We start from the raw sequence: 27,008 nt of genomic DNA on the forward strand, positions 1-27,008 counted from the left end.
CTGGGGTCACGACGGTGCTCAGGTCAGTATGTGAGGACACCCGCTGGGGTAACGACGGTCCTCAGGTCAGTATGTGGGGTCACCTGCTGGGGTCACGACGGTCCTCAGGTCAGTGTGTGTGGGGTCACCCACCCGCTGGGGTCACGACGGTCCTCAGGTCAGTGTGTGAGGGGTCACCAACCCGCTGTGGTCACGACGGTCCTCAGGTCAGTGTGTGTGGGTTCATCCATCAGCTGGGGTCACGACGGTCCTCAGGTCAGTGTGTGTGGGGTCACCCACTGAGGTCACAACAGTCCTCAGGTCAATGTGTGTGGGGTCACCCACCCGCTGGGGTCAAGACGGTCCTCAGGTGAGTGTGTGTGGGGTCACCCACCCACTTGGGTCACAACTGTCCTCAGGTGAGTGTGTTTGGGGTCACCCACCCGCTGGGGTCACGACGGTCTTCAGGTCACTGTGTGGGGTCACCCGCTGGGGTCACGACGGTCCTCGGGTCAGTGTGTGTGGAGTCACCCACCTGCTTGGGTCACAACGGTCCTCAGGTCAGTGTGTGGGGTCACCCTCCTGCTGAGGTCACGACGGTCCTCATGTCAGTGTGTGCGGTCACCCGCTGGGGTCACGACGGTCCTCAGGTGAGTGTGGGGTCACGACGTTCCTCAGGTCAGTGTGGGGGGTCACCCGCTGGGGTCAAGACGGTCCTCAGGTGAGTGTGTGTGGGGTCACCCACCCACTTGGGTCACAACTGTCCTCAGGTGAGTGTGTTTGGGGTCACCCACCCGCTGGGGTCACGACGGTCTTCAGGTCACTGTGTGGGGTCACCCGCTGGGGTCACGACGGTCCTCAGGTCAGTGTGTGTGGAGTCACCCACCCGCTTGGGTCACAACGGTCCTCAGGTCAGTGTGTGGGGTCACCCTCCTGCTGAGGTCACGACGGTCCTCAGGTCAGTGTGTGCGGTCACCCGCTGGGGTCACGACGGTCCTCAGGTGAGTGTGGGGTCACGACGTTCCTCAGGTCAGTGTGGGGGGTCACCCGCTGGGGTCACGTCGGTCCTCAGGTCAGTATGTGGGGACACCCGCTGGGGTCACGACGGTCCTCAGGTCAGTATGTGGGGTCACCCGCTGATGTCACGGCTTTCCTCAGGTTAGTGTGTGTGGGGTCACCCGCTGGGGGTCACGACGGTCCTCAGGTCAGTGTGTGTGGGGTCACCCACTCGCTGGGGTCACGATCTTCCTCAGGTTAGTGTGTGTGGGGTCACCCACCCACTGGGGTCACGACGGTCCTCTGGTCAGTGTGTGAGGGGTCACCCGTGGGGTCAAGACGGTCCTCTGGCCAGTGTGTGTGGGGTCACCCTCTGGGGTCATGACGGTCCTCAGGTCAGGGTGTATGGGGTCACCCACCCGCTGGGGTCACGACGGTCCTCAGGTCAGTGTGTGTTGGGTCACCCACCCGCTGAGGTCACAACGGTCCTCAGGTCAGTGTGTGTGGGGTCACCCACCCGCTGGGGTCACGACGGTCCTCAGGTCAGTGTGTTGGGTCACCCGCTTGGGTCACGACGGTCCTCAGGTCAGTATGTGTGGGGTCACCCGCTGAGGTCACGACGGTCCTCAGGTCAGTGTGTATGGGGTCACCCACCCGCTGAGGTCACGACGGTCCTCAGGTCAGTGTGTGTTCGCGGTCACTCACCCGCTGGGGTCACGACGGTCCTCTGGTCAGTGTGAGTGGGGTCACCCACCCGCTGGGGTCACGACGGTCCTCAGGTCAGTTTGTGGGGTCACCCACCCGCTGGGGTCACGACGGTCCTCTGGTCAGTGTGTGTGGGGTCCCCCTGTGGGGTCACGATGGTCCTCAGATCAGTGTGTGTGGGGTCACCCACCCGCTGGGGTCACAACGGTCCTCAGATCAGTATGTGAGGACACCCGCTGGGGTAACGACGGTCCTCAGGTTAGTGTGTGTGGGGTCACTCACCCGCTGGGGTCACGACGGTCCTCAGGTCAGTGTGGGGTCACCCACTCGCTGGGGTCACGACGGTCCTCAGGTCAGTGTGTGTGGGGTCACCCACCCGCTAGGGTCACGACGGTCCTCAGGTCAGTGTGTTTGTGGTCACCCATCTGCTGGGGTCACGACGGTCCTCAGGTCAGTGTGTGTGCGGTCACTCACCCGCTGGGGGTCACGACGGTCCTCTGGTCAGTGTGTGTGTGGGGTCACCCACCCGCTGGGGTCACGACGGTCCTCTGGTAAGTGTGTGTGGGGTCCCCCGGTGGGGTCACGATGGTCCTCAGATCAGTGTGTGTGGGGTCACCCACCCGCTGGGGTCACGACGGTCCTCAGGTCATTGTGTGTGGGGTTACCCACCCGCTGTGTGGGGTCACGACGGTCCTCAGGTTAGTGTGTGTGGGGTCACTCACCCGCTGGGGTCACGACGGTCCTCAGGTCAGTGTAGGGTCACCCACCCGCTGGGGTCACGACGGTCCTCAGGTCAGTGTGTGTGGGGTCACCCACCCGCTGGGGTTACAAAGGTCCTCAGGCCAGTGTGTGTGGGGTCACCCGCTGGGGTCACGACGATCCTCAGGTCAGTGTGTGTGGGGTCACCCTCTGGGGTCATGACGGTCCCCAGATCAGGGTGTATGGGGTCAACCACCCGATGGGGTCACGACGGACCTCAGGTCAGTGTGTGTGGGGTCACCCACCCGCTGGGGTCACGACGGTCCTCAGGTCAGTGTGAGGGGTCACCCGCTTGGGTCACGACGGTCCTCAGGTCAGTGTGTGGGGTCACCTGCTGGGGTCACGACGGTCCTCAGGTGAGTGTGGGGTCACGACGTTCCTCAGGTCAGTGTGGGGGGTCACCTGCTGGGGTCACGACGGTCCTCAGGTGAGTGTGGGGTCACGACGGTCCTCAGGTCAGTATGTGGAGACACCCGCTGGGGTCACGACGGTCCTCAGGTCAGTATGTGGGGTCACCCGCTGATGTCACGACTGTCCTCAGGTTAGTGTGTGTGGGGTCACCCACCCGCTGGGGTCACGACGGTCCTCAGGTCAGTGTGTGGTGTCACCCACCCGCTGGGGTCACGACAGTCCTCAGGTCAGTGTGTGTGGGGGTCACCCACCCGCTGGGGTCACGATCTTCCTCAGGTTAGTGTGTGTGGGGTCACCAACCCACTGGGGTCACGACGCTTCTCAGGTCAGTGTGTGAGGGGTCACCCGCTGGGGTCACGACGGTCCTCAATTCAGTGTGTGGGGTCACCCGCTTGGGTCACGACGGTCCTCAAAGCAGTGTGTGTGGGGTCACCCCCTGGGGTCACGACGGTCCTCAGGTCAGTGTGTGTGGGGTCACCCACCCGCTGGGGTCACGACGGTCCTCAGGTCAGTGTGTTTGTGGTCACCCACCTGCTGGGGTCACGACGGTCCTCAGATCAGTGTGTGTGAGGTCACTCACCCGCAGGGATCACGACGGTCCTCTGGTCAGTGTGTGTGGGGTCAGCCACCCGCTGGGGTCACGACGGTCCTCTGGTCAGTGTGTGTGGCGTCCCCCGGTGGGGCCACGATGGTCCTCAGATCAGTGTGTGTGGGGTCACCCACCCGCTGGGGTCACGACGGTCCTCAGGTCAATGTGTGTGGGGTCACCCACCCGCTGGGGTCAGGATGGTCCTCAGGTTAGTGTGTGTGGGGTCACTCACCCGCTGGGGTCACGACGGTCCTCAGGTCAGTGTGGGGTCACCCACCCGCTGGGGTCACGACGGTCCTCAGGTCAGTGTGTGTGGGGTCACCGACCCGCTAGGGTCACGACGGTCCTCAGGTCAGTGTGTTTGTGGTCACCCACCTGCTGGGGTCACGACGGTCCTCAGGTCAGTGTGTGTGCGGTCACTCCCCCGCTGGGGGTCACGACGGTCCTCAGGTCAGTGTAGGGTCACCCACCCGCTGGGGTCACGACGGTCCTCAGGTCAGTGTGTGTGGGGTCACCCACCCGCTGGGGTCACAACGGTCCTCAGGCCAGTGTGTGTGGGGTCACCCGCTGGGGTCACGACGATCCTCAGGTCAGTGTGTGTGGGGTCACCCTCTGGGGTCATGACGGTCCCCAGGTCAGGGTGTATGGGGTCAACCACCCGATGGGGTCACGACGGACCTCAGGTCAGTGTGTGTGGGGTCACCCACCCGCTGGGGTCACGACGGTCCTCAGGTCAGTGTGTGGGGTCACCCGCTTGGGTCACGACGGTCCTCAGGTCAGTGTGTGGGGTCACCTGCTGGGGTCACGACGGTCCTCAGGTGAGTGTGGGGTCACGACGTTCCTCAGGTCAGTGTGGGGGGTCACCCGCTGGGGTCACGACGGTCCTCAGGTCAGTATGTGGGGACACCCGCTGGGGTCACGACGGTCCTCTGGTCAGTATGTGGGGTCACCCGCTGATGTCACGACTGTCCTCAGGTTAGTGTGTGTGGGGTCACCCACCCGCTGGGGTCACGACGGTCCTCAGGTCAGTGTGTGGTGTCACCCACCCGCTGGGGTCACGACAGTCCTCAGGTCAGTGTGTGTGGGGGTCACCCACCCGCTGGGGTCACGATCTTCCTCAGGTTAGTGTGTGTGGGGTCACCAACCCACTGGGGTCACGACGCTTCTCAGGTCAGTGTGTGAGGGGTCACCCGCTGGAGTCACGACGGTCCTCAATTCAGTGTGTGGGGTCACCCGCTTGGGTCACGACGGTCCTCAGAGCAGTGTGTGTGGGGTCACCCCCTGGGGTCACGACGGTCCTCAGGACAGTGTGTGTGGGGTCACCCACCCGCTGGGGTCACGACGGTCCTCAGGTCAGTGTGTTTGTGGTCACCCACCTGCTGGGGTCACGACGGTCCTCACGTCAGTGTGTGTGCGGTTACTCACCCGCAGGGATCACGACGGTCCTCTGGTCAGTGTGTGTGGGGTCAGCCACCCGCTGGGGTCACGACGGTCCTCTGGTCAGTGTGTGTGGCGTCCCCCGGTGGGGCCACGATGGTCCTCAGATCAGTGTGTGTGGGGTCACCCACCCGCTGGGGTCACGACGGTCCTCAGGTCAATGTGTGTGGGGTCACCCACCCGCTGGGGTCACGATGGTCCTCAGGTTAGTGTGTGTGGGGTCACTCACCCGCTGAGGTCACGACGGTCCTCAGGTCAGTGTGGGGTCACCCACCCGCTGGGGTCACGACGGTCCTCAGGTCAGTGTGTGTGGGGTCACCCACCCGCTGGGGTCACGACGGTCCTCAGGCCAGTGTGTGTGGGGTCACCCGCTGGGGTCACGACGGTCCTCAGGTCAGTGTGTGTGGGGTCACCCGTGGGGTCAAGACAGTCCTCTGGCCAGTGTGTGTGGGGTCACCCTCTGGGGTCATGACGGTCCTCAGGTCATGGTGTATGGGGTCACCCACCCACTTGGGTCACGACGGTCCTCAGGTCAGTGTGTGTGGGGTCACCCACCCGCTGCGGTCACAACGGTCCTCAGGTCAGTGTGTGTGGGGTCACCCACCCGCTGGGGTCACGGCGGTCCTCAGGTCAGTGTGTTTGTGGTCACCCACCTGCTGGGGTCACGACGGTCCTCAGGTCAGTGTGTGTGGGGTCACCCACCCGCAGGGGTCACGACGGTCCTCAGGTCAGTTTGTGGGGTCACTCACCCGCTGGATCACGACGGTCCTCTGGTCAGTGTGTGTGGGGTCCCCCGGTGGGGTCACGACGGTCCTCAGGTTAGTGTGTGTGGGGTCACTCACCCGCTGGGGTCACGACGGTCCTCAGGTCAGTGTGGGGACACCCACCAGCTGGGGTCACGACGGTCCTCATGTCAGTGTATGTGGGGTCACCCACCCGCTGGGGTCACGACGGTCCTCAGGCCAGTGTGTGTGGGGTCACCCGCTGGGGTCACGACGGTCCTCAGGTCAGTGTGTGGGGTCACCTTCTGGGGTCATGACGGTCCTTAGGTCAGGGTGTATGGGGTCAACCACCCGATGGGGTCACGACGGTCCTCAGGTCAGTGTGTGTGGGGTCACCCACCCAATGAGGTCACAACGGTTCTCAGGTCAGTGTGTGTGGGGTCACCCAACTGCTGGGGTCACGACGGTCCTCAGGTCAGTGTGTGGGGTCACCCGCTTGGGTCACGTAGGTCCTCAGGTCAGTGTGTGGGGTCACCCGCTGGGGTCACGACGGTCCTCAGGTCAGTGTGGGGTCACGACGTTCCTCAGGTCAGTGTGGGGGGTCACCCGCTGGGGTCACGACGGTCCTCAGGTCAGTATGTGGGGACACCCGCTGGGGTCAGGACGGTCCTCAGTTCAGTATGTGGGGTCCCCGCTGATGTCACGACTGTCCTCAGGTTAGTGTGTGTGGGGTCACCCACCCGCTGGGGTCACGACGGTCCTCAGGTCAGTGTGTGGTGTCACCCACCCGCTGGGGTCACGACAGTCCTCAGGTCAGTGTGTGTGGGGGTCACCCACCCGCTGGGTTCACGATCTTCCTCAGGTTAGTGTGTGTGGGGTCACCCACCCACTGGGGTCACGACGCTTCTCAGGTCAGTGTGTGAGGGGTCACCCGCTGGGGTCACGACGGTCCTCAATTCAGTGCGTGTGGGGTCACCCGTGGGGTCAAGACGGTCCTCTGGCCAGTGTGTGTGGGGTCACCCTCTGGGGTTATGACGGTCCTCAGGTCAGGGTGTATGGGGTCACCCACCCGCTGGGGTCACGACGGTCCTCAGGTCAGTGTGTGTGGGGTCAGCCACACGCTGAGGTCACAACGGTCCTCAGGTCAGTGTGAATGGGGTCACCCACCCTCTGGGGTCACGACTGTCCTCAGTTCAGTGTGTGGGGTCACCCGCTTGGGTCACGACGGTCCTCAGGTCAGTGTGTGTGGGGTCACCCCCTGGGGTCACGACGGTCCTCAGGTCAGTGTGTGTGGGGTCACCCACCCGCTGGGGTCACGACGGTCCTCAGGTCACTGTGTTTGTGGTCACTCACCTGCTGGGGTCACGACGGTCCTCAGGTCAGTGTGTGTGCGGTCACTCACCAGCTGGGGTCACGACGGTCCTCTGGTCAGTGTGTGTGGGGTCACCCACCCGCTGGGGTCACGACGGTCCTCAGGTCAGTTTGTGGGGTCACCCACCCGCTGGGGTAACGACGGTCCTCTGGTCAGTGTGTGTGGGGTCCCCCGGTGGGGTCACGATGGTCCTCAGGTCAGTATGTGAGGACACCCGCTGGGGTAACGACGGTCCTCAGGTTAGTGTGTGTGGGGGGTCACTCACCTGCTGGGGTCACGACGATCCTCAGGTCAGTGTGGGGTCACCCACCCGCTGGGGTCACGACGGTCCTCAGGTCAGCTTGTGTGGGGTCACCCACCCGCAGGGGTCACGACGGTCCTCTGGTCAGTGTGTGTGGGTTCCCCCGGTGGGGTCACGATGGTCCTCAGGTTAGTGTGTGGTGTCACCCACCCGCTGGGGTCACGACAGTCCTCAGGTCAGTGTGTGTGGGGGTCACCCACCCGCTGGGGTCACGATCTTCCTCAGGTTAGTGTGTGTGGGGTCACCCACCCACTGGGGTCACGACGCTTCTCAGGTCAGTGTGTGAGGGGTCACCCGCTGGGGTCACGACGGTCCTCAATTCAGTGAGTGTGGGGTCACCCGTGGGGTCAAGACGGTCCTCTGGCCAGTGTGTGTGGGGTCTGCCTCTGGGGTTATGACGGTCCTCAGGTCAGGGTGTATGGGGTCACACACCCGCTGGGGTCACGACGGTTCTCGGGTCAGTGTGTGTGGGGTCACCCACCCCCGCTGAGGTCACAACGGTCCTCAGGTCAGCGTGTGTGAGGTCACCCACCCGCTGGGGTCACGACGGTCCTCAGTTCAGTGTGTGGGGTCACCCGCTTGGGTCACGACGGTCCTCAGGTCAGTGTGTGCGGGGTCACCCCCTGGGGTCACGACGGTCCTCAGGTCAGTGTGTGTGGGGTCACCCACCCGCTGGGGTCACGACGGTCCTCAGGTCACTGTGTTTGTGGTCACCCACCTGCTGGGGTCACGACGGTCCTCTGGTCAGTGTGTGTGGGGTCACCCGGTGGGGTCACGATGGTCCTCAGATCAGTGTGTGTGGGTCACTCACCCGCTGGGGTCACGACGGTCCTCAGGTCAGTATGTGAGGACACCCGCTGGGGTAACGACGGTCCTCAGGTTAGTGTGTGTGGGGTCACTCACCCGCTGGGGTCACGACGATCCTCAGGTCAGTGTGGGGTCACCCACCCGCTGGGGTCACGACGGTCCTCAGGTCAGCTTGTGTGGGGTCACTCACCCGCTGGGGTCACGACGGTCCTCTGGTCAGTGTGTGTGAGGTCCCCCGGTGGGGTCACGATGGTCCTCAGGTCAGTGTGTGTGGGGTCACCCACCCTCTGGGGTCACGACGGTCCTCAGGTCAGGGTGTTTGTGGTCACCCACCTGCTGGGGTCACGACGGTCCTCAGGTCAGTGTGTGTGCGGTCACTCACCCGCTGGGGTCACGACGGTCCTCTGGTCAGTGTGTGTGGGGTCACCCACCCGCTGGGGTCACGACGGTCCTCTGGTCAGTGTGTGTGGGGTCCCCCGGTGGGGTCACGATGGTCCTCAGATCAGTGTGTGTGGGGTCACCCACCCGCTGGGGTCACGACGGTCCTCAGGTCAATGTGTGTGGGGTCACCATCCCCGCTGGGGTCACGACGGTCCTCAGGTTAGTGTGTGTGGGGTCACTCACCCGCTGGGGTCACGACGGTCCTCAGGTCAGTGTGTGTGGGGTCACCCACCCGCTGGGGTCACGACGGTCCTCAGGCCAGTGTGTGTGGGGTCACCCGCTGGGGTCACGACGGTCCTCAGGTCAGTGTGTGTGGGGTCACCTTCTGGGGTCATGACGGTCCTCAGGTCAGGGTGTATGGGGTCAACCACCCGATGGGGTCACGACGGTCCACAGGTCAGTGTGTGTGGGGTCACCCACCCGCTGAGGTCACAACGGTCCTCAGGTCAGTGTGTGTGGGGTCACCCACCCGCTGGGGTCACGACGGTCCGTAGGTCAGTGTGTGGGGTCACCCGCTTGGGTCACGACGGTCCTCAGGTCAGTGTGTGTGGTGTCACCCGCTGGGGTCACGACGGTCCTCAGGTCAGTGTGTGCGGGGTCACCCACCCGCTGGGGACACGACGGTCCTCAGGTCAGTGTGTTTGGGGTCACCCACCCGCTGGGGTCACGACGGTCCTCAGGTCAGTGTGTGTGTGGTCACCCACCCGCTGGGGTCACGACGGTCCTCTGGTCAGTGTGTGTGGGGTCACCCACCCGCTGGGGTCACGACGGTCCTTATGTCAGTTTGTGGGGTCACGCACCCGCTGGGGTCACGACGGTCCTCTGGTCAGTGTGTGTAGGGTCCCCCGGTGGGGTCACGATGGTCCTCAGATCAGTGTGTGTGCGGTCACCCACCCGCTGGGGTCACGACAGTCCTCTGGTCAGTGTGTGTGGGGTCACCCACCCGCTGGGGTCACGACGGTCCTCAGGTCAGTTTGTGGGGTCACCCACCCGCTGGGGTCACGACGGTCCTCAGGTCAATGTGTGTGGAGTCGCCCACCCGCTGGGGTCACGACGGTCCTCAGGTCAATGTGTGTGGAGTCACCCACCCGTTGGGGTCACGACGGTCTCCAGGTCAGTTTGTGGGGTCACCCACCCGCTGGGGTCACGACTTTCCTCAGGTCAGTGTGTGTGGAGTCACCCACCCGCTGGGGTCACGACCGTCCTCAGGTCAATGTGTGTGGAGTCACCCACCCGTTGGGGTCACGACGGTCTCCAGGTCAGTTTGTGGGGTCACCCACCCGCTGGGGTCACGACTTTCCTCAGGTCAGTGTGTGTGGAGTCACCCACCCGCTGGGGTCACGACGGTCCTCAGGTCAATGTGTGTGGAGTCACCCAACTGCTGGGGTCATGAAGGTCCTCAGGTCAGTTTGTGGGGTCACCCACCCGCTGGGGTCACGACGGTCCTCAGGTCAGTGTGTGGGGTCACCCACCCGCTGGAGTCACGACGGTCCTCAGGTCAGTGTGTGTGGAGTCACGGCGGTCCTCAGGTCACGGTGTATGGGGTCACGACGGTCCTCAGGGCAGTGTGTGTGGGGTCACCCACCCGCTTGGGACACGACGGTCCTCAGGTTAGTGTGTTTGGGGTCACCCACCTGCTGGGGTCACGACGGTCCTCAGGTCAGTGTGTGTGCGGTCACCCACCCGCTGGGGTCACGACAGTCCTCTGGTCAGTGTGTGTGGGGTCACCCACCCGCTGGGGTCACGACGGTCCTCAGGTCAGTGTGTATAGGGTCACGACGGTCCTCAGGTCACGGTGTATGGGGTCACGACGGTCCTCAGGGCAGTGTGTGTGGGGTCATCCACCCGCTGGGGTTGTTGGAAATTTCCAACACTAATACAACACTGTCGTATTATTATTAATTATTACTTAAATCTACTAATTACTGTAGTAACTAAAATTAACCAACAGTAGAGTTCACATGAACTAATAATTGTATCTGTACAATAATGCTAGAATTCTTACGTAACCAAACACCAGTATTGCGTCAGATTCTACCAAAATAAACACATTTATATCCAGTGTGTTAGAGAATTGAGTTTGATTCTCTAAAAACAACAGTATTCTGTGTGATAATTATTTACCGATAACCTGACTCCCAAACAATGCCAAATCGAGAGTTTCTAGCTGTAACTGTTATCTGGTAATAAATTTAACGTCACGCGTGAATGCCATGGAGAGAATTTTAATTCATCTCCATTGCTTGTTTACCATCGTAAAACGAGCAAATAATAATATTTAGCTCCCTAGAATTATAAACCCCTTCATTATCCAAGCATTTTAGCCGCAACTGTGAGAAATAATATTATTCTTAGTAAATAATTTGCATGACGAATGCGAGACGCGGAGCGGGGGAAGGAGAGAACGTGTGGAGGCGTCAGTGAGAGGAAAGGGGCCAGAGTGCGGTGTGAAGACTTGTTGCGGAATTGAGCAACTCGTTTGGTGTCAGTGTCATAGGATACATTGTGGTGAATCGTCAGCAATAATTAACCTGACATTCAGCCCAGAACTTGTCAATTTGTTCTGCGTAATCCATCGTGACCGGCCAGAGAAGCGCGTCGACATCTAGGCCAAGCTAGCCACCACATGTTCGCCATTGTGACGCTAGAGCCTGGGACGCGAGTTTCGGCAAGCTTCAACTTATACAGTGCCCTATTAGCTAAGTACACATATTCCCTTTTGATGCATCATTAGAGATTGTATACAGCAGGGTAGCTTGTCGTCACGCCGAGCGACATAAATAAAACACATGTTAGTATATTTTATTACTCTCCATTCCCAATTTCTTGAATATAGATATTTAGCAGCCTAATATGTTGCTACGTAATATATCTTAATTTTCAGCTTGTGTGTGAAGAATTCCCCGAGCTGTTACTTTACCCGTGTTATTCATCTCCCAGTGTTCCATGAAGAATTCCGGACATTCCGAGGATGATTCATGACTGATGTCTTGGAAAACATCTTCAAGCTAAGACCCTTTTCTGTATTTCTTTATTATTCAAATTATCTGTACTGGATTATTGATTACTGTGCACTGGAATTAATACGTGTTTATTATAATCATTAATTTCTGATATTCATGATCTATATTCTTATTGGTGACAAATCCAAAATTGATTCTCTAATTGGTCATAAGATTAGGTTATTACATAATGAACTGTTGTACGAACCACACTAGTTCCTAGACATATATGAAGTTCTAGCAATAACCCCCCAATGTAGGTGTTTGAGGCTTTGATTCAATTAAATTATATATACAGCCCATTAATTATTCAAGTGATTATATTTTCTAGTATTTATCCATAGTTACTGGTTCCTCTAGAAATTTCTAACGATCACATTTTATTAGTTTCCCTCTTTACTATAAAAGCGGGTGGTCCTTCGTAATTGATTTCATTACTTTAATAATTAAATAAATAGAGTCCAGCCCTAAATGTCCCACAGGGGTCACGACAGTTCTCGGGTCAGTGTGTGTGGGGTCACCCACCCGCTTGGGTCACGACGGTCCTCAGGTCAGTGTGTGTGGGGTCACCCAACCACTGGGGTCACAACGGTCCTCAGGACAGTGTGTGTGGGTTCACGCACCCGCTGGGGTCAAGACAGTCCTCAGGTCAGTGTGTGTGGGGTCACCCACCCACTGGGGTCACGACGGTCCTCTGGTCAGTGCTTGTGGGGTCACCCACTGGCTGGGGTCACGACGGTCCTCAGTCAGTGTGTTGGGTCACCCACCCGTTGGGGTCACGACGGTCCTCTGGTCAGTGTATGTGGGGTCACCCGCTGGGGTCACGACGGTCCTCAGATCATTGTGTGTGGGGTCATCCACCCGCTGGGGTCAGGACGGTCCTCAGGTCAGTATGTGTGGGGTCACCCACCCGCTGGGGTCACGATGGTCCTCTGCTCATTGTGTGTGGGGTCACGACGGTCCTCAGGTAAGTGTGTGTGATGTCACCCACCCGCTGGGGTCACGACGGTCCTCAGGTCAGTGTATGTGGGGTCACGACGGTCCTCAGGTCAGTGTGTGTGGTCACCCACCCGCTGGGGTCACGACGGTCCTCAGGCCAGTGTGTGTTGAGGTCACCCGCTGGGGTCACGACGGTCCTCAGGTCAGTGTGTGTGGGGTCACCCACCCGCTGGGGTCCCGACGGTCCTCAGGTCAGTTTGTGTGGGGTCACCCACCCGCTGTGGTCACGACGGTATTAATGTCAGTGTGTGTGGGGTCACCCACCCGCTGGGGGTCACGACGATCCTCAGGTCAGTGTGTGTGGGGTCACCTGCTGGGGTCACGATGGTCCTCAGGTCAGTGTGTGTGGGGTCACCCATGCACTGGGGTCACGACGGTCCTCAGGTCAGGGTGTATTGGGTCACCCACTTGCTGGGGTCAGGACGGTCCTCAAGTCAGTGTGTGTTGGGTCACCCACCCGCTGGGGTCACGATGGTTCTCAGGTCAGTGTGTATGGGGTCACCCACCCGCTGTGGTCACGACGGTCCTCAGGTCAGTGTGTGTCGGGTTACCCACCCGCTGGGGTCACGACGGTCCTCAGGTCAGTTTGTGTGGGGTCACCAACCCGCTGGGGTGACGACGGTCCTAATGTCAGTGTGTGTGGGGTCACCCACCCCTGGGGTCACGAAGGTCCTCAGGTCAGTGTGTGTGGGGTCACTCGCTGGTGTCATGACGGTCCTCAGGTCAGTGTGTGTGGGGTCACCCGCTGGGGTCACGACAGTCTTCAGGTCAGTGTGTGTGGGGTCACCCACCCGCTGGGGTTACGATGGTCCTCAGGTCAGTGTGTGTAGGATCACCCACCCGCTAGGGTCATGACGGTCCTCAGGACAGTGTGTGTGGGGTCACCTGCTGGGGTCACGACGGTCCTCAGGTCAGTGTGTGTAGGATCACCCACCCGCTGGGGTCACGACGGTCCTCAGGTCAGTGTGTGTGGAGTCACCCACCCACTGGGGTCACAACGGTCCTCAGGACAGTGTGTGTGGGGTCACCCACCCGCTGGGGGTCACGACGATCCTCAGGTCAGTGTGTGTGGGGTCACCTGCTGGGGTCACGATGGTCCTCAGGTCAGTGTGTGTGGGGTCACCCATGCACTGGGGTCACGACGGTCCTCAGGTCAGGGTGTATTGGGTCACCCACTTGCTGGGGTCAGGACGGTCCTCAAGTCAGTGTGTGTTTGGTCACCCACCCGCTGGGGTCACGATGGTTCTCAGGTCAGTGTGTATGGGGTCACCCACCCGCTGTGGTCACGACGGTCCTCAGGTCAGTGTGTGTCGGGTCACCCACCCGCTGGGGTCACGACGGTCCTCAGGTCAGTTTGTGTGGGGTCACCAACCCGCTGGGGTGACGACGGTCCTAATGTCAGTGTGTGTGGGGTCACCCACCCCTGGGGTCACGAAGGTCCTCAGGTCAGTGTGTGTGAGGTCACTCGCTGGTGTCATGACGGTCCTCTGGTCAGTGTGTGTGGGGTCACCCGCTGGGGTCACGACAGTCTTCAGGTCAGTGTGTGTGGGGTCACCCACCCGCTGGGGTTACGATGGTCCTCAGGTCAGTGTGTGTAGGATCACCCACCCGCTAGGGTCATGACGGTCCTCAGGACAGTGTGTGTGGGGTCACCTGCTGGGGTCACGACGGTCCTCAGGTCAGTGTGTGTAGGATCACCCACCCGCTGGGGTCACGACGGTCCTCAGGTCAGTGTGTGTGGAGTCACCCACCCACTGGGGTCACAACGGTCCTCAGGACAGTGTGTGTGGGGTCACCCACCCGCTGGGGTCATGACGGTCCTCAGGTCAGTGTGTGTGGGGTCACGACGGTCGTCAGGTCAGTGTGTGTGGGGTCACCCACCCGCTGGGGTCATGACGGTCCTCAGGTCAGTGTGTGTGGGGTCACCCACCCACTGGGGTCACAACGGTCCTCAGGACAGTGTGTGTGGGGTCACCCACCCGCTGGGGTCACGACGGTTCTCTGGGCAGTTTGTGGGGTCACCCACCCGCTGGGGTCACGACGGTCCTCAGGTCAGTGTGTGGGGTCACCCACCCGCAGGGGTCACGACGGTCCTCTGGTCAGTGTGTGTGGGTTCACCCGCTGGGGTCACGACGGTCCTCAGATCAGTGTGTGTGAGGTCACCCACCTGCTGGGGTCAGGACGGTCCTCAGGTCAGTGTGTGTGGGGTCACCCACCCGCTGGGGTCACGACGGTCCTCAGGTCAGTGTGTATGGGGTCACCCGCTGGGGTCACGCCGGTCCTCCGGTCAGTGTGTGTGTGGTCACCCAACCTCTGGGGTCACGACGATCCTCAGGTCAGTGTGTGTGTGTGGGGTCACCCGCTGATGTCACGACGGTCCTCAGGTCAGTGTGTGTGGGGTCACCCACCTGCTGAGGTCACGACGGTCCTCAGGTCAGTGTGTGTGGGGTCACCCACCCGCTGGGGTCACGACGGTCCTTAGGTCAGTTTATGTGGGGTCACTGCGGTCCTAATGTCAGTGTGTGTGGGGTCACCCACCGGTTGGGGTCACGACAGTCCTCAGGTTAGTGTGTGTGGGGTCACGATGGTCCTCGGGTCAGTGTGTGTGGGGTCACCCGTGGGGGTCACGACGGTCCTCAAGTCAGGGTGTATGGGGTTACCAACCCGCTGGGGGTCACGATGGTTCTCAGGTCAGGTTGTGTGGGATCACCCACCCGCTGGGGTCACAACGGTCCTAATGTCAGTGTGGGTGGGGTCACCCACCCGCTGGGGTCACGACGGTCCTCAGGTCAGTTTGTGTGGGGTCACCAACCCGCAGGGGTGACGACGGTCTTAATGTCAGTGTGTGTGGGGTCACCCACCCGCTGGGGTCACGACGGTCCTCAGGTCAGTTTGTGTGGGGTCACCAACCCGCAGGGGTGACGACGGTCTTAATGTCAGTGTGTGTGGGGTCACACACCCACTGGGGTCACAACGGTCCTCAACTCAGTGTGTGTGGGGTCACCCACCCGCTGGGGTCACGACGGTCCTCTGGTCAGTTTGTGTGGGGTCACTCACCCGCTGGGGTCACAACGGTCCTAATGTCAGTGTGGGTGGGGTCACCCACCCGCTGGGGTCACGACGGTCCTCAGGTCAGTTTGTGTGGGGTCACCAACCCGCAGGGGTGACGACGGTCTTAATGTCAGTGTGTGTGGGGTCACCCACCCGCTGGGGTCACGAAGGTTCTCAGGTCAGTGTGTGTGGGGTCACCTGCTGGTGTCATGACGGTCCTCAGGTCAGTGTGTGTGGGGTCACCCGCTGGGGTCACGACAGTCTTCAGGTCAGTGTGTGTGGGGTCACACACCCACTTGGGTCACGACTGTCCTAAAATCAGTGTGTGTGGGGTCACCCACCCGCTGAGGTCACGACGGTCCTCAGGTCAGTGTGTGTGGGGTCACCCACCCGCTGGGGTCACGACGGTCCTCAGGACAGTGTGTGTGGGGTCACCCGCTGGGGTCACGACGGTCCTCAGGTCAGTGTGTGTTGGGTCACCCACCCGCTGGGGTCACGACGGTCCTCAGGACAGTGTGTGTGGGGTCACCCGATGGGGACACTACGGTTCTCAGGTCAGTGTGTGTGGGGTCACCCACCCACAGGCGTCACGACGGTCCTCAGGTCAGTATGTGTTGGATCACCCACCTGCTGGGGTCACGACGGTTCTCAGGTCAGTGTGTGTGGGGTCACCCACCCGCTAGGGTCACGACGATCCTCAAGTCAGTGTGTGTGGGGTCACGACAGTCTTCAGGTCAGTGTGTGTGGGGTCACTCATCCGCTGAGATCACGATGGTCTTCAGGACAGTGTGTGTGGGGTCACCCACCCGCTCTGTTTACGACGGTCCTCAGGTCAGTGTGTGTGGGGGGTCACCCGCTGGGGTCACGACGGTCCTCAGGTCAGATTGTGTGGGGTCACCCTCCCGCTGGGGTCACAACGGTCCTCAAGTCAGTGTGTGTGGGGGTCATCCACCCGCTGGGGTCACGACGGTCCTCAGGTCAGTGTGTGTGCGGTCACCCACCCGCTGGGGTCACGACGGTCCTCAGGTCAGTGTGTGGGGTCACCTACCCGCTGGGTTCACGACGGTCCTCAGGTCAGTTTGTGTGGGGTCACCCACCCACTGGGGTCACGACAGTCCTCAGGTTAGAGTGTGTGGGGTCACCCACCCGCTGGGGTCACGACAGTCCTCTGGTCAGTGTGTATGTGGTCACCCGCTGGGGTCACGGCGGTCATCAGGTCAGTTTGTGTGGGGTCACCCACCTGTTGGGGTCACGACGGTCCTAATGTCAGTGTGTGTGGGGTCTCCCTCCCGCTGGGGTCACGATGGTCCTTAGGTCAGTGTGTGTGGGGTCACCAACCCGCTGGGGGCACGATGGTCCTCAGGTCAGTGTGTGTGGGATCACCCGATGAGGTCACGACGGTCCTCAGGTCAGTGTGTGTGGGGTCACCCGCTGGGGTCACGACGGTCCTCATGTCAGTGTGTGTGGGGTCACCCGCTGGGGTCACGACGGTCCTCAGGTCAGTGTGTGTGGGGTCACCCGCTGGGGTCACGATAGTCCTCAGGTCAGTGTGTGTGTGGTCACCCGCCCGCTGGGGTCACGACGGTCCTCAGGTCAGTGTGTGGGGCCACCCACCCACTGGGGTCACAACGGTCCTAAGATCAGTGTGCGTGGGGTCACCCGCTGGGATCACGACGGTCCTACGGTCAGTGTGTGTGGGGTCACCCGCTGGGGTCACGACGGTTCTCAGGTCAGTGTGTGTGGGGTCACCCACCCGCTGGGGTCACGACGGTCATCAGGACAGTGTGTGTGGGGTCACCCGCTGGGGTCACGACGGTCCTCAGGTCAGTGTGTGTGGGGTCAGCCGCTGGACTCACGACGGTCCTCAGGTCAGTGTGTGTTTGGTCACCCACCCGCTGGGGTCACGACGGTCCTCAGGTCAGTGTGTGTGCGGTCACCCACCCGCTGGGGTCACGACGGTACTCAGGTCAGTGTTTGGGGTCACCTACCCGCTGGGGTCACGAAGGTCCTCAGGTCAGTTTGTGTGGGGTCACCCACCCGCTGAGGTCACGACAGTCCTCAGGTTAGTGTGTGTGGGGTCACCCACCCACTGAGGTCACGACAGTTCTCAGGTCAGTGTGTGTGGGGTCACCCTCCCGCTGGGGTCACGACGGTCCTCAGGTCAGTTTGTGTGGGGTCACCCACCTGCTGTGGTGACGACGGTCCTAATGTCAGTGTGTGTGGGTTCACCCACCCGTGGGGTCACGAATGTCCTTAGGTCAGTGTGTGTGGGGTCACCAGCTGGGTTCACGAGGGTCCTCAGGTCAGTGTGTGTTGGGTCACCCGCTGGGGTTACGACAGTCGTCAGCTCAGTGTGTGTGGGGTCACCCACCCACTGAGATCACGACGGTCCTCAGGTCAATGTGTGTGGGGTCACCCACCCGCTGGGGTCACGATAGTCCTCAGGTCAGTGTGTGTGGGGTCAAAAGCTGGGGTCACGACGGTCCTCAGGTCAGTGTGTGTGGTCTCACCCACCCGCTTGGGTCACGACTATTCTCAGGTCAGTGTGTGTGGGGTCACCAACCCGCTGGGGTCACGACGGTCCTCAGGTCAGTGTGTGTGGGGTCACCCACCCGCTTGGGTAACGACGTTCCTAACGTCAGTGTGTGTCGGGTAACCCGCTGGGGTCACGACAGTGTTCAGGTCAGTGTGTGTGGGGTCACCCACCCGCTGAGATCACGACGGTCCTCAGGACAGTGTGTGTGGGGTCACCCACCCGCTGGGGTCACGACGGTCCTCAGGTCAGTGTGTGTTAAGTCACCCACCCGCTGGGGTCACGACGGTCCTCAGGTCAGTGTGTGTGGGGTCACCCACCCGCTGGGGTCACGACGGTCCTCAGGTCAGTGTGTGTAGGGTCACCCGCTGGGGTCACGACGGTCCTCAGGTCAGTGTGTTTGGGGTCACCCACCCGCTGGGATCACGACGGTCCTCAGGTCAGTGTGTGTGGGGTCACCCGCTGAGGTCACGACGGTCCTCAGGTCAGTGTGTGTGGGGTCACCCGCTGGGGTCACGACGGTCTTCAGGCCAGTGTGTGTGGGGTCACCAGGTGGGGTCACGACGGTCCTCAGGTCAGTGTGTGTGGGGTCACCCACTGGGGTCACGATAGTCGTCAGGTCAGTGTGTATGTGGTCACCCGCTGGGGTCACGACGGTCCTCAGGTCAGTTTGTGTGGGGTCACCCACCTGTTGGGGTCACGACGGTCCTAATGTCAGTGTGTGTGGGGTCTCCCTCCCGCTGGGGTCACGATGGTCCTTAGGTCAGTGTGTGTGGGGTCACCAACCCGCTGGGGGCACGATGGTCCTCAGGTCAGTGTGTGTGGGATCACCCGATGAGGTCACGACGGTCCTCAGGTCAGTGTGTGTGGGGTCACCCGCTGGGGTCACGACGGTCCTCATGTCAGTGTGTGTGGGGTCACCCGCTGGGGTCACGACGGTCCTCAGGTCAGTGTGTGTGGGGTCACCCGCTGGGGTCACGATAGTCCTCAGGTCAGTGTGTGTGTGGTCACCCGCCCGCTGGGGTCACGACGGTCCTCAGGTCAGTGTGTGGGGCCACCCACCCACTGGGGTCACAACGGTCCTAAGATCAGTGTGCGTGGGGTCACCCGCTGGGATCACGACGGTCCTACGGTCAGTGTGTGTGGGGTCACCCGCTGGGGTCACGACGGTTCTCAGGTCAGTGTGTGTGGGGTCACCCACCCGCTGGGGTCACGACGGTCATCAGGACAGTGTGTGTGGGGTCACCCGCTGGGGTCACGACGGTCCTCAGGTCAGTGTGTGTGGGGTCAGCCGCTGGACTCACGACGGTCCTCAGGTCAGTGTGTGTTTGGTCACCCACCCGCTGGGGTCACGACGGTCCTCAGGTCAGTGTGTGTGCGGTCACCCACCCGCTGGGGTCACGACGGTACTCAGGTCAGTGTTTGGGGTCACCTACCCGCTGGGGTCACGAAGGTCCTCAGGTCAGTTTGTGTGGGGTCACCCACCCGCTGAGGTCACGACAGTCCTCAGGTTAGTGTGTGTGGGGTCACCCACCCACTGAGGTCACGACAGTTCTCAGGTCAGTGTGTGTGGGGTCACCCTCCCGCTGGGGTCACGACGGTCCTCAGGTCAGTTTGTGTGGGGTCACCCACCTGCTGTGGTGACGACGGTCCTAATGTCAGTGTGTGTGGGTTCACCCACCCGTGGGGTCACGAATGTCCTTAGGTCAGTGTGTGTGGGGTCACCAGCTGGGTTCACGAGGGTCCTCAGGTCAGTGTGTGTTGGGTCACCCGCTGGGGTTACGACAGTCGTCAGCTCAGTGTGTGTGGGGTCACCCACCCACTGAGATCACGACGGTCCTCAGGTCAATGTGTGTGGGGTCACCCACCCGCTGGGGTCACGATAGTCCTCAGGTCAGTGTGTGTGGGGTCAAAAGCTGGGGTCACGACGGTCCTCAGGTCAGTGTGTGTGGTCTCACCCACCCGCTTGGGTCACGACTATTCTCAGGTCAGTGTGTGTGGGGTCACCAACCCGCTGGGGTCACGACGGTCCTCAGGTCAGTGTGTGTGGGGTCACCCACCCGCTTGGGTAACGACGTTCCTAACGTCAGTGTGTGTCGGGTAACCCGCTGGGGTCACGACAGTGTTCAGGTCAGTGTGTGTGGGGTCACCCACCCGCTGAGATCACGACGGTCCTCAGGACAGTGTGTGTGGGGTCACCCACCCGCTGGGGTCACGACGGTCCTCAGGTCAGTGTGTGTTAAGTCACCCACCCGCTGGGGTCACGACGGTCCTCAGGTCAGTGTGTGTGGGGTCACCCACCCGCTGGGGTCACGACGGTCCTCAGGTCAGTGTGTGTAGGGTCACCCGCTGGGGTCACGACGGTCCTCAGGTCAGTGTGTTTGGGGTCACCCACCCGCTGGGATCACGACGGTCCTCAGGTCAGTGTGTGTGGGGTCACCCGCTGAGGTCACGACGGTCCTCAGGTCAGTGTGTGTGGGGTCACCCGCTGGGGTCACGACGGTCTTCAGGCCAGTGTGTGTGGGGTCACCAGCTGGGGTCACGACGGTCCTCAGGTCAGTGTGTGTGGGGTCACCCACTGGGGTCACGATAGTCGTCAGGTCAGTGTATGTGTGGTCACCCACCCGCTGGGGTCACGACGGTACTCAGGTCAGTGTGTGGCGCCACCCATCCGCTGGGGTCACGACGGTCCTAAGGTCAGTGTGTGTGGGGTCACCCGCTGGGGTCACGAAAGTCCTCAGGTCAGTGTGGGGTCACCCACCCGCTGGGGTCACGACGATCCTACGGTCAGTGTGTGTAGGGTCACCCGCTGAGGTCACGACGGTCCTCAGGACAGTGTGTGTGGGGTCACCCGCTGGGGTCACGACGGTCCTCAGGTCAGTGTGTATGTAGTCACCCACCCGCTGGGGTCACGACGGTCCTCAGGTCAGTGTGTGTGGGGTCACCCGCTGGGGTCACGACGGTCCTCAGGTCAGTGTGTATGTGGTCACCTACCCGCTGGGGTCACGACAGTCCTCAGGTCAGTGTGTGGGATCACCCACCCGCTGGGGTCACGATGGTCCTCAGGTCAGTGTGTGTGGGGTCACCCACCCGCTGGGATCACGACGGTCCTCAGGTCAGAGTGTGTGGGGTCACCCGCTGTGGTCACGACGGTCCTCAGGTCAGTGTGTGTGTGGGGTCACCCGCTAGAGTCACGACGGTCCTCAGGTCAGTGTGTGGGGTCACCCGCTGGGGTCACGACGGTCCTCATATCAGTGTGTGTGGGGTCACCCACCCGCTGGGGTCACAACGGTTCTCAGGTCATTGTGGGTGCTGTCACCCGTTGGGGTCACGACGGTCCTCAGGTCATTGTTTGTGGGGTCACCTAACCCGCTGGGGTCACGACGGTTCTCAGGTCAGTGTCTGTGGGGTCACCCACCCGCTGAGGTCACGACGGTCCTTAGGTCAGTGTGTTTGGGGTCACCCACCCGCTGGGGTCACGACGGTCCTCAGGTCAGTGTTTGTGGGGTCACCTAACCCGCTGGGGTCACGACGGTCCTCAGGTCAGTGTTTGTGGGGTCACTCACCCGCTGGAGTCACGACGGTCCTCAGGTCAGTGTGTGTGGGGTCACCCGCTGGGGACACGACGGTCCTCAGGTCAGTGTGTGTGGGGTCACCCACCCGCTGGGGTCACGATGGTCCTGAGGTCAGTGTGTGTGGGGTCACCCACCCGCTGTGGTAACGACGGTCCTCTGGTCAGTGTGTGTGGGTTCACCCGCTGTGGTCACGACCGTCCTCAGGTCAGTGTGTGTGGAGTCACCCACCCTCTGGGGACAAGACGTTCTTCAAGTCAATGTGTTGGGTCACCCACCCGCTGGGGTCACGACGGCCCTCAGATCAGTGTGTGTGGGGTCACCCGCTGGGGTCACAACGGTCCTCAGGTCAGTGTGTGTGGGGTCACCCACCTGCTGGGTCACGAAGGTCCTCAGGTCAGTGTGTGTGGGGTCACCCGCTGGGGTCACGACGGTCCTCTGTTCAGTGTGTGTGGGGTCACCTGCTGGGGTCACGACGGTCCTCAGGTCAGTGTGTGTGGGTTCACCCACCCGCTGGGGTCACGACGGTCCTCAGGTTAGTGTGTGTGGGGTCACCTGCTGGGGTCACGACGGTCCTCAGGTCAGTGTGTGTGGGTTCACCCACCCGCTGGGGTCACGACGGTCCTCAGGTTAGTGTGTGTGGTGTCACCCACGCGCTGGGGTCACGACGGTCCTCAGGTCAGTGTGTTTGGGGTGTCGTGACGCTGAACCCCGGTTCATTCCGAACACAGCGATTACACAACACATAACACCTTGCCTCAGCAACCGTTACTACCACCATGTACTCCTACACACACCAGACCCTTGAGGCGTACCACTAGGTTTGTACTGGAACACAATGAATGAACATATCGAAGGTATTTAAAGGCCGTCGGGTTTTGTCATTTAATTACAAAGAATAGACTCTGACAAATAATACTATATTAATTAACATACTCTATTAGGTCAATACACTTCCAATACCCATAGACCACTTGACCTCCGCGATCACCACCCACACTCGTAACTTCCGCCTAAGTCCCTAATACGGAATGATTACTACAACGCTCCACACCCGGTTAGTCTTACATTCAATACTCACATACTGCAGACTTAACTTGGTCACTAAGATCACAACAGGCTCTCGCATAGCTGTCTGCTACACTTCGCTGCTGCCACAACCGGAGATGCGGAGGACTTCCCAGTTCCACTCCCACAATCAGACTGACTCCAGTCAGCCATCTACCTCAACCATTTCACCCCACCTCTCAAGGAAGGTATAATCCGATTAACCTTATCCCTAGAGAGGTAATCTTGTTCCTAGAAGCCTGACGAAGAATAATTCCTCTTTCCAGGAATTAATCATTTGGCTAAACAGCTTCGGTCTTAATCCATTGACCTTTCTTAGATATGTGATCCATAGTCTGTCTACTTACATGTACTTCCAATCATCATTCGTTAAGTGTTGTAGTAATGATCCTCTAGCTAATAATTCCTACTAACTTGTGGATTACAACACCACTCCCCTCCTTAAACACGCATATGTCCCCATATGCATCATTGCAATGGTTCCATTAGTGTAAGGACCTGGAGGATGCACCCACCATATGTGTACAACTAAAAAATCATCCAATAAGTTCATCATACACACGATGAAATAAATTAAAATTTTCCCTGACATGACTCACAACACTTAACCAACATATACATTATATTCACATCATAGCACAGGTAAAATACTCTGTAATAATTTTTCCCATCTCCAACAATGCACATATACCTAAACTGCTGACATATAATTACATACAAACATAACCATAAAATTACATGGACCAGAATGCTGGCACTTAAACAGAAATGACACTAGTCATTAATATATACACAACACATATATATCTAAGGTTCTTCATCCTTAGTAATTATAATTTAACATCTTGCCCTGTACTGTTGACATAAGGGCTTACAATGATCACACAATGTTTCACTGGCCTCCTCCACAATTTGCAGCATCACTTCTCTTGTCTTCGTGTCCCATGGTTGCTAGGTCATAGATCCTCCATGACCCAGACAAAACCCAGGCTGTCCAGCCTGGTGAATGTTGTCAATGTCCCATCGTTGCTCTGAGGTAACGTGATCCTGGCCTCCAGAGCAACGGAGATTCCTACCCCAGGGTCATGTTCCCTTGGGTCTGTGCTGACGTCTCGTTCCAGGGCACCAATCCCAGAACGCTGTAGATCCCTCACAGCTCTCTGGACTAGGCCCATCCGCCCAGAGTGTGTCCACCTGTATTCACACCTTCCCGACCGCTGTACCTGCAAAATATTCCCTCAGAGCCCCCTGGCTCGATCCCATTATTACATAACCCCCTCGGCTCCTTACTCTCTCCCCGTATATTGCCTGAGCGCAGCTGCAAAACCATTGCAGCTGGCCCTTATCCCTGCTTTGATGTCAGGGGGCGAATTTCGCCTATAACGTCACGTTGTCTTCACTTCCACCCCCCTTTTTTTCTAGAATAACTGAGTGTAGCCTCATAGCTTCCCTTCTACTCTACCTGAAGCTCTGTGACATGATCCCGGGGGACCTTCTCAAGCCTAACACTCAGTAATGGTGCCGATGAGGAATATACAGTATATACATACACATACATTATCACAATAAATACCTCATTAAAATAATTTCACACTTATGTCACCAAAACATCATACTGCCACTGGCTCGCCTCTAGCGAGATTCCTGTAACAACTTAATACGAAATTAGTATATCTACTTCGCTCGTCCACTGCAACCACCAACACCTGAAATTTTGAAATTCTACATTGTAATCTTATCCCTAAGACTTACCCACTCCGACACAATTAATGAAAATTTTAATGAGAATAATGAATTTTTATTAGTCTTTTATGAGTGTTGCTAGATATATCGACTTGGCTCGCCTAGTGCAGCCACCAACTCCTGCAATTATCCACATTTCATCTTATCCATAAGACTTACCCACTCCGACACACCATTACCACTGGTCATCCCAACCACTGATGACCTCAATATAACGCCACACATCCCTACAACCACTTCCTGCGTCCTAACGCACCGACCTTGCTACGCCGATACTCACCTTACCGACCACTACATGGCGCCCCTGCGCCACCATATACTCCACAACACCACACTCCATACCAGGCGTCCAAACGCCACTACACTACACCACCCAATGGCGTCCCCAACGCCCTCAACACAACACCCGGCGTCCCCAACGCCCTCAACACAACACCCGGCGTCCCCAACGCCCTCAACACAACACCCGGCGTCCCCAACGCCCTCAACACAACACACGGCGTCCCCAACGCCCTCAACACAACACATGGCGTCCCCAACGCCCTCAACACAACACACGGCGTCCCCAACGCCCTCAACACAACACCCGGCGTCCCCAACGCCCTCAACACCACACACGGCGTCTCCAACGCCCTCAACACCATCACCACCACAGGCATATGCCTTGCGCCAGAGCGCATCAAAACACCACGAGACGTCACCACCAATAAGTAACTAAATGCAACACACACACTCCCTTTTCTCTGGTAATCCGTTAATTACCTGACCCACAGTCGTCAGGTATAATATCTTGTGTAGTGGCCACCCGCCACACACTACCACCTGCGTTAACATACTTCAACGCTAATGTCTACAATACACCCGGTGTTACAACAACCAGTTATGCTACACATGCTACACCTTGGCGCTACAATGCCAACAATGTCATGCACTATACTACATCCATGATATCCACAGTGAAAACATGCACATTTCACTACAGTAAATACTATGCATTACGCTGGCGTCTAATAAGCCACTACACATGCATTACACTACACACCACATGCATTACACTACACACCCCGGCGTACAAACGCCAATACACAACCATGCACTACACCCGGCGCCACACACCCCCACCAACGGGACACGCTCCCCGTGTCCCACGGTAACACTCTCCATAATGCTACCTGCACCCACAAAAAAATCTCCTGGCCCTCTCCAGGGTACAGCAGACGGCGAACCCCAGACGTCAAATTACGCGTCGCTCGCTATGCCAAGGCGTCCATAATTCACTGCGCCTATTTTCTGTATCTACACCTGACAACGCCGGAACTCGCACAGTACTTTAGGTAATATTTCATTATCCTTAAAATATTCGATTTACACGTTACATGAAATTTAATTAACTTTAAATTACGTAGTTTACACGATTAATTTCACCTTAGCAACGGTTTCTCACTATTTCCGCCTTACCAACGATATAAAACAAGCTCCAAGGTGCGGCTCGCTTGGCCCACCCATCGCTTGGCCCGCACATGGCCGCACATGGCCTACGCTGGCCCACATTCACCCGCGCTAGTTTACCTCGCCACGCTGTATAATCCGCACTGCGAACACTGTATAATCCACACTACGAACACTGTATAATCCGCACTACGAACACTGCACTTGTTTTGGATCCCGATGCTTCAGCGGTCCAGACTTGCCTCTTAGCCGTCTCTCGTTGTGGGAATCTGGAAAGAAAGAAATAAACCCCACATGTGCCCCACAATGGCCTAGTCCCTTTAATTAACTAACACCTCTGCCCTGGTCTCACCTGACCCTTCTTTCCTCCGTCTAGTAACCACCATTCTCACCACAACCCGACGTCTACCATTTCCCGAACATTCCCTCACCAACTAAACCAGAACCACACTTTCTTCATCTCTCAAGTGTTCCAAAACCTGTTTGCGCTGCCACCAAATATGTTGTGACGCTGAACCCCGGTTCATTCCGAACACAGCGATTACACAACACATAACACCTTGCCTCAGCAACCGTTACTACCACCATGTACTCCTACACACACCAGACCCTTGAGGCGTACCACTAGGTTTGTACTGGAACACAATGAATGAACATATCGAAGGTATTTAAAGGCCGTCGGGTTTTGTCATTTAATTACAAAGAATAGACTCTGACAAATAATACTATATTAATTAACATACTCTATTAGGTCAATACACTTCCAATACCCATAGACCACTTGACCTCCGCGATCACCACCCACACTCGTAACTTCCGCCTAAGTCCCTAATACGGAATGATTACTACAACGCTCCACACCCGGTTAGTCTTACATTCAATACTCACATACTGCAGACTTAACTTGGTCACTAAGATCACAACAGGCTCTCGCATAGCTGTCTGCTACACTTCGCTGCTGCCACAACCGGAGATGCGGAGGACTTCCCAGTTCCACTCCCACAATCAGACTGACTCCAGTCAGCCATCTACCTCAACCATTTCACCCCACCTCTCAAGGAAGGTATAATCC

This window comes from Procambarus clarkii, chromosome 77 (genome assembly GCF_040958095.1).
Source record: "Procambarus clarkii isolate CNS0578487 chromosome 77, FALCON_Pclarkii_2.0, whole genome shotgun sequence".
NCBI lineage: Eukaryota > Metazoa > Arthropoda > Malacostraca > Decapoda > Cambaridae > Procambarus > Procambarus clarkii.